The sequence below is a fragment of the Euprymna scolopes genome, chromosome 19, assembly GCF_053919585.1.
Source record: "Euprymna scolopes isolate OS-2025 chromosome 19, ASM5391958v1, whole genome shotgun sequence".
NCBI lineage: Eukaryota > Metazoa > Mollusca > Cephalopoda > Sepiida > Sepiolidae > Euprymna > Euprymna scolopes.
The window spans coordinates 85,257,556-85,272,623 of NC_136500.1; the positions used below are offsets into that span (position 1 = coordinate 85,257,556).

General features: G+C 33.2%; 1 pseudogene; it reads right to left on the minus strand.

Moving 5' to 3' along the window:
- Positions 1-14,482: 14,482 nt before the first annotated feature.
- LOC145240552 (U2 spliceosomal RNA) lies at positions 14,483-14,662 on the minus strand (annotated as a pseudogene).
- Between the last annotated feature and the right edge of the window lie 406 nt (positions 14,663-15,068).

The window sequence follows — 15,068 nt, forward strand, 5'->3', positions numbered from 1 at the left end:
CTTTTGAAGAGTCGGTTTACCCAGCTTTTTCCAAGTGTTGACGTTTATTAACGACAAATCCGATCCAGAGTCAAGCTGAAATTTCACTTGTTTGTCGAAAATATTTACTGATACATATTTTCGTAAATTATTTTTCCCTTTGTCGTTTGTTCTCATTTGGTGTACTATGTTTTTTTGTTCTGCAGCAAACACTCTTATGTCCAACTTTATCACAATTGTAGCACCTGATATTTTTGTAAGGACAATCCTTTTCCAAATGGTTTTCATCATATCTTCTGCAATTATTACCTGATACTGTCTTTTTATAATTCCTTTGATTATTATCCTAATTTCGTTTTGTGTAGTTATTATATTGACTATTATCGTAATTTCGTTTTCTGTAGTTATTATAATTTGAGTATTTATAATTTAGGTATTTTTTTAAATTTTGATTAGTCTCAAAATTTCTTTGTCCTGAGTTTCTGACAGGTTTTTTAAACTTCCTAATGTACGCCACTCCTGATTCTTCTATATCCCTGGAATCTTTTTTTAGTGATACTGCTCTTTGGCAATCCTGCTAATTTCTGCAATGTCAGGCCTTGTTCTGTCTCTAATTTTGAGAGAGCGCGTATCGGATCTCTGAATTTTTTGTGGATACTAGACCCTGTGCAAAGATTAAGCATTTGAAATCGTCCACTGTGAGTTCCGATAAGTTGAAGTTGTCGCAGTTTTTGTTTACTACTGACGTGTATGTCAGGTAGTCCTGCTCCTCAGTTTTCTTAAGATTCATATATGACCATCCCTTGTGGAAAAGAGACATGTTCGGTCTGAATAACTCCTTAAGAAGCTTTACGGTCTCAGCGAAATCTAACTGATTTGTTCTCTTTGGCAATATGAAATCAACAAATTTGCAATGTTCACTGGTACCAAGCTTTCGAAGTAATAAACTTACTTTCTTTCCATTTGGCCAGTTTTCACAGTCTGTTTCGAAAATATCTTCATACCTCTTGAAGTATGCATCAAAAGTTTTATCCTCTTCCGGTACGTATGTGAACACATCTATGCTGTTAACAATTGTTGTGTTGGAGAAGGTTGTATTACTTTCTTGTATGGAATTAGATGTAAATCTTCCTAATAGTTCTTTCTGTTCAAGTTGCATCTGAGCGAACCTTTCTTCCTACCATTCTAGACATTTTATGAGTCGTTCATTTTGTCTTCCGTTTCTTTCTTGCTGTTCTTTTTGTAGGATCTGCTGATTCTGCATGAACTGTGTCATTATTTTAGCAAATTCCTCCATCTTATTTTTTTTTTCAAAGGTTAGAAAAATCAGTCTATTTTACTAATTCACTTTTTACAATAACTACGAACAACCGTTTTTAGGTTCGCTTTTGTGTGTGTGTGTGTGTGTGTGTCAACCGAATTCTATCGATATATTATTTTTTTTGCGTTGACCCTTTCTTTTTCCCTTTTTTTATTGAGGGATAAAAAAATGTATTTTATTTTTTTCTCTTAATCCGTTAAGTTTTGATTATGTACAAGAAAAAAGTCCTTTCTTGGTACAGCTGAAAAAAAATCACTTTTCTCCTTCAAGACAATTTGCATAATTTAGTTCACGGTGCACTAGCAAAAACACCTTTTTTTCCTTTGACTTTCGTGGTCACTTTGAATGGTTATTGGTATTTTGCTTTCAAGTATCCAGTGTTCGAATATCTCGTTCGCCAATTTTGTAGTTACTTTCGTTTGTTTTTCTTTTGTTTTTCTTTTTGTTTTTGTTTATTTCGACCCTGATTACTTTCCGCGTAAATTCTTTTTCGAATACTTTTGCTGTGCCTTACAGTGAATTCTCGAGTAAAAAATTTTCAAAATCCTCGATGTTACTGTTGTATTCAACAGTAGATTTTTTTCTTCGAGTACGTTTTTTTTTTTTCAGTCTTTCCGAGTAAGTATTTTTCGTAAACACTGTTGAGTTTAGTAGTGGATTTTCCCGGGTAAGCCTTTTTTTCGAATTCTCGAGGCCACTGTTGTGTTGAATAGTGGATTTTAGCATGCGTAAGTCTTTTTTCGAATTCTCGTCCCCACTGTTGTGTCTGCACAAATAATTAACAAGAACACGGAAAGTAAAGGTATACAATAATATATTAGGAAGAAAAGTTATATACATATTTACATGTCTTGAGATATACTTCAGTTGGAGATATTCGCAGAATACAGACATCTGAGTTTGTGTTTCTTTTGTGTCCATGAAATCTCTTCACTTCCAGCGTGATACGGCATATCAATCAGAAAGTGAAATGGACGCTGAAACCAACAAACCAGATCCCGCTGTGCCGAGAGAACTCGCAAAGAGTTCCTGCGAGGACGATCAGGACGCGTGTGTGAGGGTTCATACCTGTTACCAGCGACCCTGAAAGGTCACAGTTGGTTACCTGGAACAAGGTAATCGTTAACAATACTAGAAAAGTAAAAATGATATTAGGAAAAGGCTAGAATTGAACCCTGTAGGCAAGTTTTAAAGATAATAGAAAATGGAATGTTAGGATTTCTGGCCATTTTTAATTCTATTAGAATAGCTAATTAATATTAATGTCAGAAAAAGAGTCGATTGTCCATTCGTTTAGAAATCTGGATATTAAATATGTCAGCTAAAAGAATGGACAATGCGAATTAAAAAATATTGTTAAAAATAGGTTAGATATTAAACAAGTAGAATTGAGGATTCTTTGTTTTGCCAAAAGTGTGTTGGACAGACATGTGTAGAAAACTTGATATAGTCACGTTAGAAGCGAAGGGGGGGAAGTAGACCATGTTGATCAAAGTTTGAATTCCTGGCATCACTGATCGGTCGGTTGAAGAATAAAGAAATCAAATATGTTTGTAATTGTTGTCTCGTGTCGTCATTTTTTACAACAGAAAAGATAAATGCGTTTTAATCATCATCTTGTAACGAATTTTGTGTAACCTCTTCCAAGTTATGTGTCCTCCTCTTCAAGTTATGTGTCCTTCTCTCATCAATAATGTATCTCCTCCCCACTATAGGTATTAACAAGAATGATCCCAGTAATATATAAATATCTTTCTCATTATCATCGTCATCTGTTCTGAGTTCCCGTTAATGTGCCCCTAATATGTACCCTATGCAACACATACACATATACATATACATACGTATACATACATATATATATATGCATATATACACATAAACATTCACACAGATAATAAAAAGAGGATAAAAGGTTATAAGTGTTGTAGGATACTAATCACCCCTATTTTAGTACTAAGTGGAATCGACCAGTCCTATGAATACCACTGGTTTCAGAGACTAAATGGAGACATTCATATCATGTTTAACCGCATGCTATGAACACGTTCCTCTCATACCACTTTAGTGGCTCCTGTATTTTTTTATGATAAATACATATTATATTTTCTACACTTTACACTACTTATGGTTTCTTTCATTTGTGACCCCTAGCACGAGTCTACAACAACTGGCAGGATGATTCAAGAACTTCCTGGATCAATTTACAGCAATTGCTTACAACAACTGGATGACGAATACTCTGGCAAAGACTCACACTAAAAAAACACAACCACTGGAAAACAATATTTGACGACCAAAAGGATTTAAGAAAAAAGAACACGCGGAAATTCGAAATAATGTTTTCCTGAACTTCAGGGAAATTCGAAACTTCAGAATTATTTCTTTTTCAAAACTTAGGTGAAGAACGGGGAAACTACTTGTTAACGTTTGAAAAAAAAAACACGGAAGACTTCTAAAAAGAAGGACAAGAGTTTTTGCAGAAAAAGGATTTTACAAAGACGTCATCTTAAGCCCTTATCTTGCTGTTAAAAAAGGCTACAACAAGCATAAGTCCGAGTTAAAACAGAACTCATTAAACAATTGCGTTGAGAATCAATTTTACTGAATCAACGATAAAAAGTTTTCAGTAAGTGAAAAAAAATATTTTTCATCTCTATAAATACAAGTCATGTTGAAAAACAATTTGGCGTTCTAAAAAGCATATCTTGCTAATACTTCTTATAGTTAAAAGGCACTAGCATTGAGGAAAGAAAAAAACTCACGCAAATTCAGCAAGTAAATGATAGTATATTTCATTTTATTGGCTAAGGCAAGTATTCGTACGATAAAAAGTACGTAGGATTCGAATCCGATTAAATTAAACATTTCTCTGGTCAACGAACTACAAAGATATAGCACTCGCTCTCGATACTAGCGCACAAGTACATGTATTTGGTGACTTCAATGTACACCACAGTAACTGCCTTGGATTCTCTACTTACACAGAAGTAGCTGGTAGCACAACACACAGCTTCTCTATATCTCATTCCCTATCACAGACAGTTACATTTCCGACACATATTCCAGACCAGCAAGATCAGCATGCCTCACTTCTAGATCTATTTCTGACTACAGTTCCCGATGATTGTATAACGAATGCCCAAAGCCCACTTGGAAATGCTGATCATGCAGTGATAATGGTCGATATCTCCCTTAATTCTCGAGCCAAAACTGAAGACCCACTGCTCAAAACAACGAGGTATTACAAAAAGGCTGATTGGGAAGCCATCAGGGATCTAATCAGAGATGCCTTATGGGGAAATATCTTTTCTCCTCCAGCTGAATAGGACGCAAATGAGACCACTGAATGGTTCAAAACTGCAATTGAAACACATGTTCCCACACGGAAATTCTATAGCAAGCCTCACTCTCCCCAATGGTTTACTTCTACTTGTGCAGCTGCCATCTACACGTCGAGGAAGAAGGAAAACAAACACGATTTAACTAAGCACGACACAAATAAAGTGTTAACGAAAAGCTTTGATATTCTCCTCGCACAGAAATCGAAAAGTATAACCAATTTTAAATAAATACTATAAACTCTCTTTCACAGATAAATAACTAATTCTTTTTAAGGAAAAAAAAATGTGTAGGATCAACAAGGAATTGGACCCAGTACCTACACATTACGAACATTGAGAAAAGGTAAACTCAATCTACTATTTTCTGTATAAACGCAAATGCTGAATTATTTTTTCAGGAAAAGGCTGAATGGGAAGCCATCAGGGATCAGGCAAATAAATAAATAAATGAAAGAAATATTTCTTAAATAACCAGGTACAAATTTTGTAAAGTTTTTTTTCCTGTAGAGTTGGTACTATAGAAAAAGTAAATCAACGAAGTGTGTTGTTTCTGAAAGAACTCATTTTGTCATATTAAGTAATTCTAAGTCTTCCAAAAACAAAATGGGCGATTTTGAAAAACAGGTGCTTGAAATGGTGAAATTCCAACAAAGTCAACAATTAGAACTTGAAAGAAGGTTCCGAGAAGTACAATTGGCAATACAGAAACAAAACGACGAAAAGCAACTGACATTAAAAAAACAGATGGATTAGAAGCAGTTAAATTTAATGAAATACTTCGAGGAAAAACAGGAAAGAGAAAAGAAAAAATGAAGAACAAATATTGGAATTGAAAAAATTACATTTAGAGCAACAAAACTAATTCAGATAAAAAATAGATTTCATAACACAAGTTTCAATAGATAAGGACAGAGGAGAGGAAACCAGCACGACTTTTTCCCAAAATGCGATCTGGTCAGCTATTGATACATTTCACTATGCTCCTATGAGTTTCGGTGTCTCTGCAAATTACAAACCGAAGAGCATCGAAAACGGGAGAACTCCCAACCATTCATGACGACCATGATGATGGGACTAATTAAATTAATTTAATTAATTTGCTTTTATCTATTCATGTTCAAATCAATTTTAATAAATTAATACATAAATAAAAACAATACATGTCTGACAGAAACGATACATGTGATGGGAAGACCTTGGTCACGATCTTCTGTTAAAAAAGTCATATTGGAAAAACCGTTTTTAAGGACGCAAGGTATCTTTGATGTTTATGACGGTGATGATGATGATGATGAACAAATAAATAAAGTAAAAGATTAGTAAAAAAAAAACAATACAATTCCAATATGAACTTTTTAACAGAAGATCGTGACCAAATTCTACCCATTACACACACACACACACACACACACACACACACACACACACACACATATATATATATATAGAGAGAGAGAGAGAAAGAGAGAGAGAGAGAGAAAGAGAGAGAGAGAAAGAGACGGACAGACAGACAGACAGACAGGTAGGCAGAGAGACAGAGACAGAGACAGAAAGACAGACAGACAGAGACAGAAAGAGAGAGAGGATGAGAGGAAGAGAGTTAAGTTAAGTCAAATTATTTGACTTAGGTAGACAAATGAAAAACAACACCTTAAATACACTTAGATAAATTAAGTCTAGATACCCATAAATACTGGTAACGATTTTAAACATTTTGGTAAGTTGAGATATTGTTCTATAGCTTTGTAGTACATCATATATATATATATATATATATATATATATATATATATATATATATATATATATATATAAGGGAAATGGTATTCCGACGAAATAGAAAAATAAAAAGGAACAAACAAACGTTTCGTTTTTATTTCGAGACTTCCTCTGGATGAATGAAATCAAAAAAGCAAAAACAACAGTACGAATATTTGAAAATTTTCTTGTGAAAAGTTATGACGTTGTTCCATTTCAGAAACGGAAAAATATATTGAAAATTCAAAACAGGGGAGGGGGGCTTGCGTTGTTAAAGAGAGGGTGTTTTTAATAACGTCATATAGCCGTTAATATATTTTTAAACGATATGACGCAGCTAATATTCTTTCTGGGGAAAAATATGTCCGTTAAAATTCAAATATAGGCGTGTAACTGAAATGAAATGAGTGTATTTTTGTAATTTAATTATTGATTGAGATTATATGAATTAATTGGTGCGAGAGGGTTAACCAGTGTGTACGATTAGATTATGTTCTTTTAATAGCGCTACACTAAAGAAACCTCCACGTTGTGTAACTGTGCTTGAATTTGCGATAAGCGCTGATTCAAGAAGTATCCGGCGCGGTTTATTTGAAATAAATTTAACTATTTTTGTGATAATACTCCGTACATGGGCGAACGGTGGCCTTATAGAGGTACAGAATACTTTCAGGCGTAAGTAACTTTCTAGCACGGTAGAGAGAGCCCATCTTCTTCGCAACAGCCGCGGTAATACCCTCGAATGCATCTGTTCCAGTGTTATGCAACGGATGTCTGGGACCATTCGATACATAACGGTTAAAATAAACCTTTTTAAGAAACTCGAAAGGAGGGCATCGAATATCGATTGTCCACCAGTCGAAGAGGCAAAAATAATTACGTCGTAAACAGAGAAATCGGACGACGATTTTTTTGTTTACAAAAGTGAAGGTTTGTGGGGAGACGCATTTTTGGCTGAAACGTGACATTCCTTGCACTACAATGGAGGATCGGAATGTCATGTAAAGCTGGCACGAGGTGGCGACGCACGTGTATAAACAAATTCAATAGTCGGTCAGATGAAGAGAAATGGGTTACTGAGTCTTTGGGTCAGATGCAGCCAATGCATTTGTCAACAAAACTTAAAACGTGACCTGGAAATGCGTGATTCATTATCGATAACAGAGTTGATCGACCAGTGGAATGGAAAAATACCGAACAAAATCATGTCAATATAATGACGTGATTTTTGGAGTCCAGCAGAAGGAGCAGGTCTAAGGACCACAGAAGAACGTGCGTTTGTCGAGTGCGTAACGTCTCTTCCCCTCCTCTCCATCACTGAATGACAGAGAAGCAAGCCGCACCGTTGAACTATGAACTGTTGAAAATCATTTATGTACAGAATGAGAAAAATATTCCTATAACAAAATATATTTTTATACAAAAAGCCATCGTTTCTTACGTCTTGATTGTTGTGCTGAGTTACGTCTGATTGTTGTGTGCATGTTAATTTTGTTTCAGCCGGCAACGGTATTATGACAAGCGATTGACAACTGACGAGCGAAGTACTTTCAAGTAATGTATCTTTAGCCATAGCTATTGGTGGTTGAGAAGATTTCTTGTAATTATTAAACGAAACGAGCTTAGTCTTGGCAGCATTGAACGTTACCATCCATTTTTTATCCCATTCCACTACAGACTGGTTTCGGTATATTCTCTTTTAGCTGTCGCTACTTCTTTTTTACGATTAATTCTAAGATTTATAATCTTTTGTCTGTCTGTACTAGACTTATGCCCGATAAATCTGCGGTATGCATGTTGCTTTTGAGTAATGGCAGCTGCGCAAGTAGATGTAAACCATTGGGGGAGACTGGGGTTTACTATAGAACTTCTATGAGGGAACATGTGCTTCAATCGCTGCTTTGAACTATTCAGTGGTCTTATTTGCACACTGATCCGCAGGAAGAGAAACATATTTACCTATTTACTCTGTGTTTGCGGAACGGCCTATAGACGAAAAACTAAGAGAGGAGTTTGGTCTTCTCTCCCCCCCCCCGCCCTGTCTACAGACTTTAAACTTGATATATAGGAGCTTTGGATCAGTGAAACAAATTCGATTTGGTTTCTAGCTGGTAAAAATAGTCACTAAAAGATGAAAATTGAAAAAAAAGTGACCTAAGCAGAAGTAAGTCTACTATAACTGTTGCTTTTCCGCATGCACAACTATAGATTCTTTATTCAATTCGCTTTATTTTGAACGTTTTCTGATCCAACTATCGATAACTCAAGCGGTAACGACTAAGGCTTTGTACTCCAAATGTTTAAGTTTATATTTTAGCTGATGGCACTCACGTCATTTTTTTTTTTTTTACTTTTGAAATCATAATTATATATTGGGCACAATATAATATTTAATAGAAAATTAGCTCTTATAATAAACACGAAATCTGTATGAATTCAATATCATATTTAAGCGTATTTTGCGAGTGAATCATGCCGGGGGAGTGCACTGCTATATTTTTGTACAATATACAATCAATAGCGTTTTGGTTCTGTTAAAGTGTAACCAAACCGGTGGGGGTCGCACAATTCTGTGTCATGGGCCCAATTAATGTAACCAGGCCGTTTCTATCCCCTAAACACATGGCTATCCTTAAATCCTTGTGGCTACACTTTTATCTTCGCCTAGTGATGGACCCTTCAAAATGTGATCAGACGTTCACTGGTCACTGGAATCGCCGCTCTTATGCTCAGTGTGTGGCAATACATTTAACACGCTGGCTGTTTGTGGTCAGTTATCGTGGTTGGTGTTGCTGGTATATCGCCTCGGGCGTCAGATTTCAGGGTAGATCTGGAAATTAACTGCATCATTCTCCATTACCAAAACAATCAATAATCAATGATAAATCTGGCGATCATTTTCTTATAAACGAAAATAAGTACTGCATGAAATAATTTCAGATACAATCATGCAAGGAAAGTTAATTTTTCTGGTGCTGGGTTTTTACTTAAATAGATTTTCGTTACAAGGCCGGTTATGAAGAAAACTTTGTCCTTCCACATTGCTCTTTCAGAGAGGGAATCCAGCTTTAGTCTAGAGCCCAAATGCTGACGCGCGCTCTCTTCAAGGCCAACAAGCGAATTTCTCTTATCTGCTAAAAACAATTTTTTTTTTATAGAAACGACAGTTTCCCCTCTCTGTCCTTTAGAAATTAGCATTTCTCCCTCTGGTCTCTTTTCTTTCTTTCTGTTAATCCACATCTCTCTTTAATTCTCTTTCCTTCTCTCGAATTCCCTCGTTCCAAGCTCTTTCGTTTCATTTTCTTTTTCTTAACAAAAAAAAAAAAAAAAAACTCAGGTTAGACCAATCCCAACAAACTCTCTCTTCCCGCCGCTATTCAAGTTATTCCAGCCATCATTTTCAAGGTGGTCTCTTGCTTGACAAAAAACAGGTGATTTATTTCTAAGATTTTTCTGGTCACTCAAGCAGACTTTTGACGCTAACTTGTCAATTTTATTTCTTTGGGAAATTAATTTCCCCCACAATATCTCAACAAAATCATGTTCTATCATACTTCTGAACATATGAGAGTTTTTGGGCCAAACATCAACACCCCCAACCACAGCTAACCCTCCTGGCTACAAGCAAGACAATCTGGTCCTGTCCAGGATTGAAAATAGTGCTACACTATAATACTGAATAAGAAATTTCAATAAATTAAAATATCATATTTCAGCTTATTTTATGACAGGGCAAAGCCGAGTGGCCAACTAGTGTATATATATATATATATATATATATATATATATATATATATATATATATATATATATACATATATATACAGGGTGGGCCAAAATAAGGGTCCTATTTTTTAAAATTCATAACTTTTTTATTTATTGATTTTTTTATTGATTTTTTCAGAATAAGTAAAGGGTCAGTCTAAACACACATAAAGTTTGGTGAGTTTAACTTTTATTTTGTGGAAGTTATTCAAATTTAAAGACTCTTTCTGAAAAAAAAAATCAATAAATAAAAAAGTTATGAATTTTTAAAAATAGGACCCTTATTTTGGTCAAAATAAGGGTCCTATTTTTAAAAATTCATAACCAATGTCAGTGCGAGAAAAAACTCAACTTCATATATATATATATATATATATATATATATATATATATATATATATATATATATATATGAAGTTGAGTTTTTTCTCGCACTGACATTGATATTAAAAGCTCACTTTACTATTCAAAAATTACAAAAACGAACTTATTAATAGAATCAGTCATATAATATGTATATTACTCAATAAGCTTTTTATATCAATGTCAGAAAAGGAAAAAACTCAACTTATATATATATATATATATATATATATATATATATATATATATATATATATATATATATATATATAAGCACTAAATCACTGAATGTTTTAATTTCGATTCTAGTTATGACATGTCTTATTTTTTAAAACTTTTAAATCACTACTATATATCGGGTACAACATAATATTCAATAGAGTATTAGCTCTATAAAAATAAATAAGAAATTTGCATAAATTAAAATAGATAAATATATTACTAGACTGGGAAACGCCGGGCGGCCTGGTAGTTTATACGTATATATATACAAATGAAATGTCTGGTTTGTTACTTTTTGAACAACTAAAAAAACACCGAACCGATTCCTTCGACATTTTGGTATAGTATTTTCAGTTTACTCATGCGTGTTTTTATATATTTCTTTTTAATTATAACAATATACTTAATTTTTATTTAATAAAGTAGGTGGTTATATTTGTTACGATCTGGCCATTTTTTTTTATTTAAGGAAAAATCACATCACCGCCTACCGTCATGTGACATCACTAAAAAGAACTTTTCGTCTCGCTTCATAATGTGTTTACAATATGGGTGAATTTTAAATGGATAACATGTAACCACGTGATTATTGTAAATGTAATTATGTGATTGAAATTTAATTTAAATTGACCACATGTGGTCGCTTTCCTGTCAAACAGGTGCGGACTGAGCCATCAGACCGTTCGGACCTGGTCCGAGGGCCCGGCACTGAGGGGGGGGGTCCGCCTGACTCGGGCCCCTTGTGTGTGTTTCTCATAGCAGTGTGGGCTGCCGAACACAAGTACGGGCAGATCTGTGACCGTACAGAAATGAATATTTGGAGAAGAAAAAGTATCATCGTTAGCAATTAAACTAATTTTGTGAAGAAAGAAAAACAAAGAAAGTAAAAGAAACCTTACGAATGAATCCAGTAAAAAAAGGAGTTGGGGGGGGACTGTTAAGTACAAACCCGGTTCTCAGCTAGACTGCTTTATCGGATCCTTTTTGATTTGCCGCACTTGCACCCCTTGCCTGACCGAAAACACCCAATAAATTATTTTCATATTCTAAAACTACTCTGGTGGTCATAAAATATGGCGCCTGTAGTCCGGGGGTACCGCCGACTGATCGTTCAATTCTTAGCGAACACACTCTCTCTCTCTCTCTCTCTCTCTCTCTCTCTCTCTCTCTCTCTCTCTCTCTCATCACCGTCCTCCAAAAGACACTAAAATTTTCATATGATATTTAGAATTTCCAAAGAAAGGACACTTTATACATTCCTGTTGCCATTACCAAGCATTTTAGTTAAAATATTGACTAATTATTTTGTTTGCATCTGTTACAAATTTGTTAATTTGTTACAAATATTGAGTAAATTTAAATTCGTATTCTGCAATTTCGTAAGCCAAAGTTTTTAGAATGTCAATAAGAGGGTTCAACGCGAATTCAAGTAAAATATATTTTTTAAAATTTAATCAGTATTATTTTTAAGTTGATGAAGGGGTTAATACTAACAGTCAATTTATGTCAGTGAATGAATGCCATAGATCTTTACACATTCTTCTGAATCACTGATTAATTTTAGTTAAGATATTTATACGCATATGTGCACTCACTGTGACTTATCTTGTTTGCTCTTCAAACATTTTACATATGTAAGTATAGTCGCTGTGTTTTGAAAGTCTGTTTTTTAACACCTTAGAAGAAATTTAAAGAAAAAATCATTACTTAACTCATAGAGAACCAACTTCCAAATAAATAAATATAACTATTATTTGTAAATACGTACTCGAAATAATAAATCAAAAAGAAAATTTACGAAAACCTCAACTTTCGAATATATCCGATAATTATTATTTATTGATTTGTGAAAAGAAGGCAAGTAAATTAAAAACAAAATAATTTAAAAAAAACAAATGCGATAAAATGCCATGCTCTTGTTAGTTAATAATCATTAACAAACAAAAATGTAATGTGTAATTAAAAAAATTACCTTTATATGATCTTAATTAGTAAAATTCAAATTTTTGAAATGTGCCTATATTAACAACAATTTCACAATGAATAAGGAACGTCCAAAAAATCTATCCCCTTCTTATCAGTGTGCAAATATACATCGAATATAAAACTAACCCGCGTTCATATTTTAGATAAATGTAGAGAAATGATTATAAGTTACCACGTTAATAAAAGTTCGATTTTTTACTTACCGATAGAGGTTATTCTACGTAAAAGATACTGTGTTTTTAAATAATGAAACAAAATTTATTCATATATGTCGCAAAAAGTTTAGCTTATAAACTTGACTCAAAACTTTGAAGATATATTTTTCTATGTTGGTTCAGGTTGGTGTCTGGCATTTCCAATGGAAAGGGAATATTTTACAATAAATTTGAAGAAAAAAAATCAACTATTAAAAAAATTGAAAATTATTCCAAATATTTTCAGATTTGTATACACATGGGTAAAATTTAAATTGAGAAATGTTTAATGAACTAAAAAAAGTATTGCATTTTTATACCAAAACTAAAACACCCGTCGTGTATCGTGTCCTGTTTTGTCAAATATTTTGTTTAGTATTTACTTTTTCAAAAACTCTTGATTGAAATAATATGTAAGAATTTAAATTTTACGTGACGCCTACATATATATATTATTCAGTGTTGTACATTTATTACTGATTAAAATAAATTAACAAATTAAGAAATAATACATAAATTAACCGATTTATAAAATATTTATAAAAAAAAACACTTTTGAACTTTCTTTTTCATTTTTCTATAAATGACCAAAAATGAATTCACATATAATTCAAAAGTTTATAAAAGTTAACATTTTGTGGGTGTTTTAAAAAAATTGCGAAAATGTGTGAATACCAATAGGATCTTCGATTTGTTTCATGCTGTTTCTATTTTTTTAACTATACTTTGTAGTACTTATTGAAATATTTTGGTAAATTGGGTTCTTCTACAGTTTATCGCTGAAAATGAAGACACCATTTTATTTCGCGCACCTGTCATTATAATCCGAAGGAAAAGTCAGTATTTTAAACTATGACTGAAGCATGAAATAAATAACAAAAAATAAAACTAGACAGTGATTACTTACGTAAAGAACAAATTAACCTAAAATTACAATTTATTACTTCCGGAAAAATAAAAAAAAATAAAAAATAAAACATACAGTTAATAATTATGAGCATGTCCTTTTCTTTTTCTTATTTATTTCATTCCATTTTCTGTTTTTAATAAAAAAAAACAAGGCCGATAGCCCTTAGTCGCGTGCTCTCGTGTAAGTTAATGCAAACAATAAATGAATGCGTGAAGGTAGGATTGACATAAACTTCTTAAAGATAAACTAAAATAACCGAAAAATGGGCTCAAATGACTTAACTAAATAAAAAGTAAATGACTTAGAATGACATTAATGACCTTAAGGAATACTTGAATGACCTTAAGAATGACTTGAATGCTTGAAAAATGACTGGAATCCTTCAAAAATGACTTGAATGATCTGGAGAATGGCTTGAATGTCTTTTGAGAATGACTGGTTGTAAAGTGGGTGATCATTTTACGTTAAATTAATACAGAAAAATGATCCCCCGCTTTATATCACAAAAAGTATTTGGATTAGGGAATTTGAAACGTTATTTTCGTATTCAGGACCCCCAAAAATCAATAAATAGTGGTAAAATAAACATTAAAAGAAATAAAAAAGTAAATGTGTTACGGACCGACCGGCAGAGTGATTTATAGAGTTGCTTGCACACAACTAAAAAACTTTTCTGTAGTATGCATTTAAAAAAAAACTATTCTCGGTCGGTCAGTCAGTCGGTCCGTAACACACTTACTTTTTAGTTACAAACATAAGTGCGATATCGGTTAAGAACAGATACTACACTTTTATTTTAGCCAAAAGGCCAAGAAGAAAAGTGTTACCGACCGACCGACGGAGTGACTTATAGAGTCGCTTGTACGTGACTAAAAAATATGTACGTTTCTTGAAAAACTTTCCCGTTTTCATAATGTTCTCTTTTCTTTTCTTTATTTACTTTTTTTTTTCGTTGTTTTTTTCCGGACATAATCACAATCTAGTTTAATTTTTTGTTATTTATTTAATGCATCGGTCATAGTTTAAACTGATTTCTCCCACAGATTATAACGACGAGTGCGCGAAATAAAATGGCGTCTCCATTTTCGGCGATAAACTGTAGAAGTACCGTGAATTGTATCAACATTAGCTTTCTTGAGAAAATATTTGCTATATTTACTTTATAACTGCATTTTGCCAAAGATGTCACTTTCTTTGAAATTGAAAAATAAAATGAAAGTTTTGCA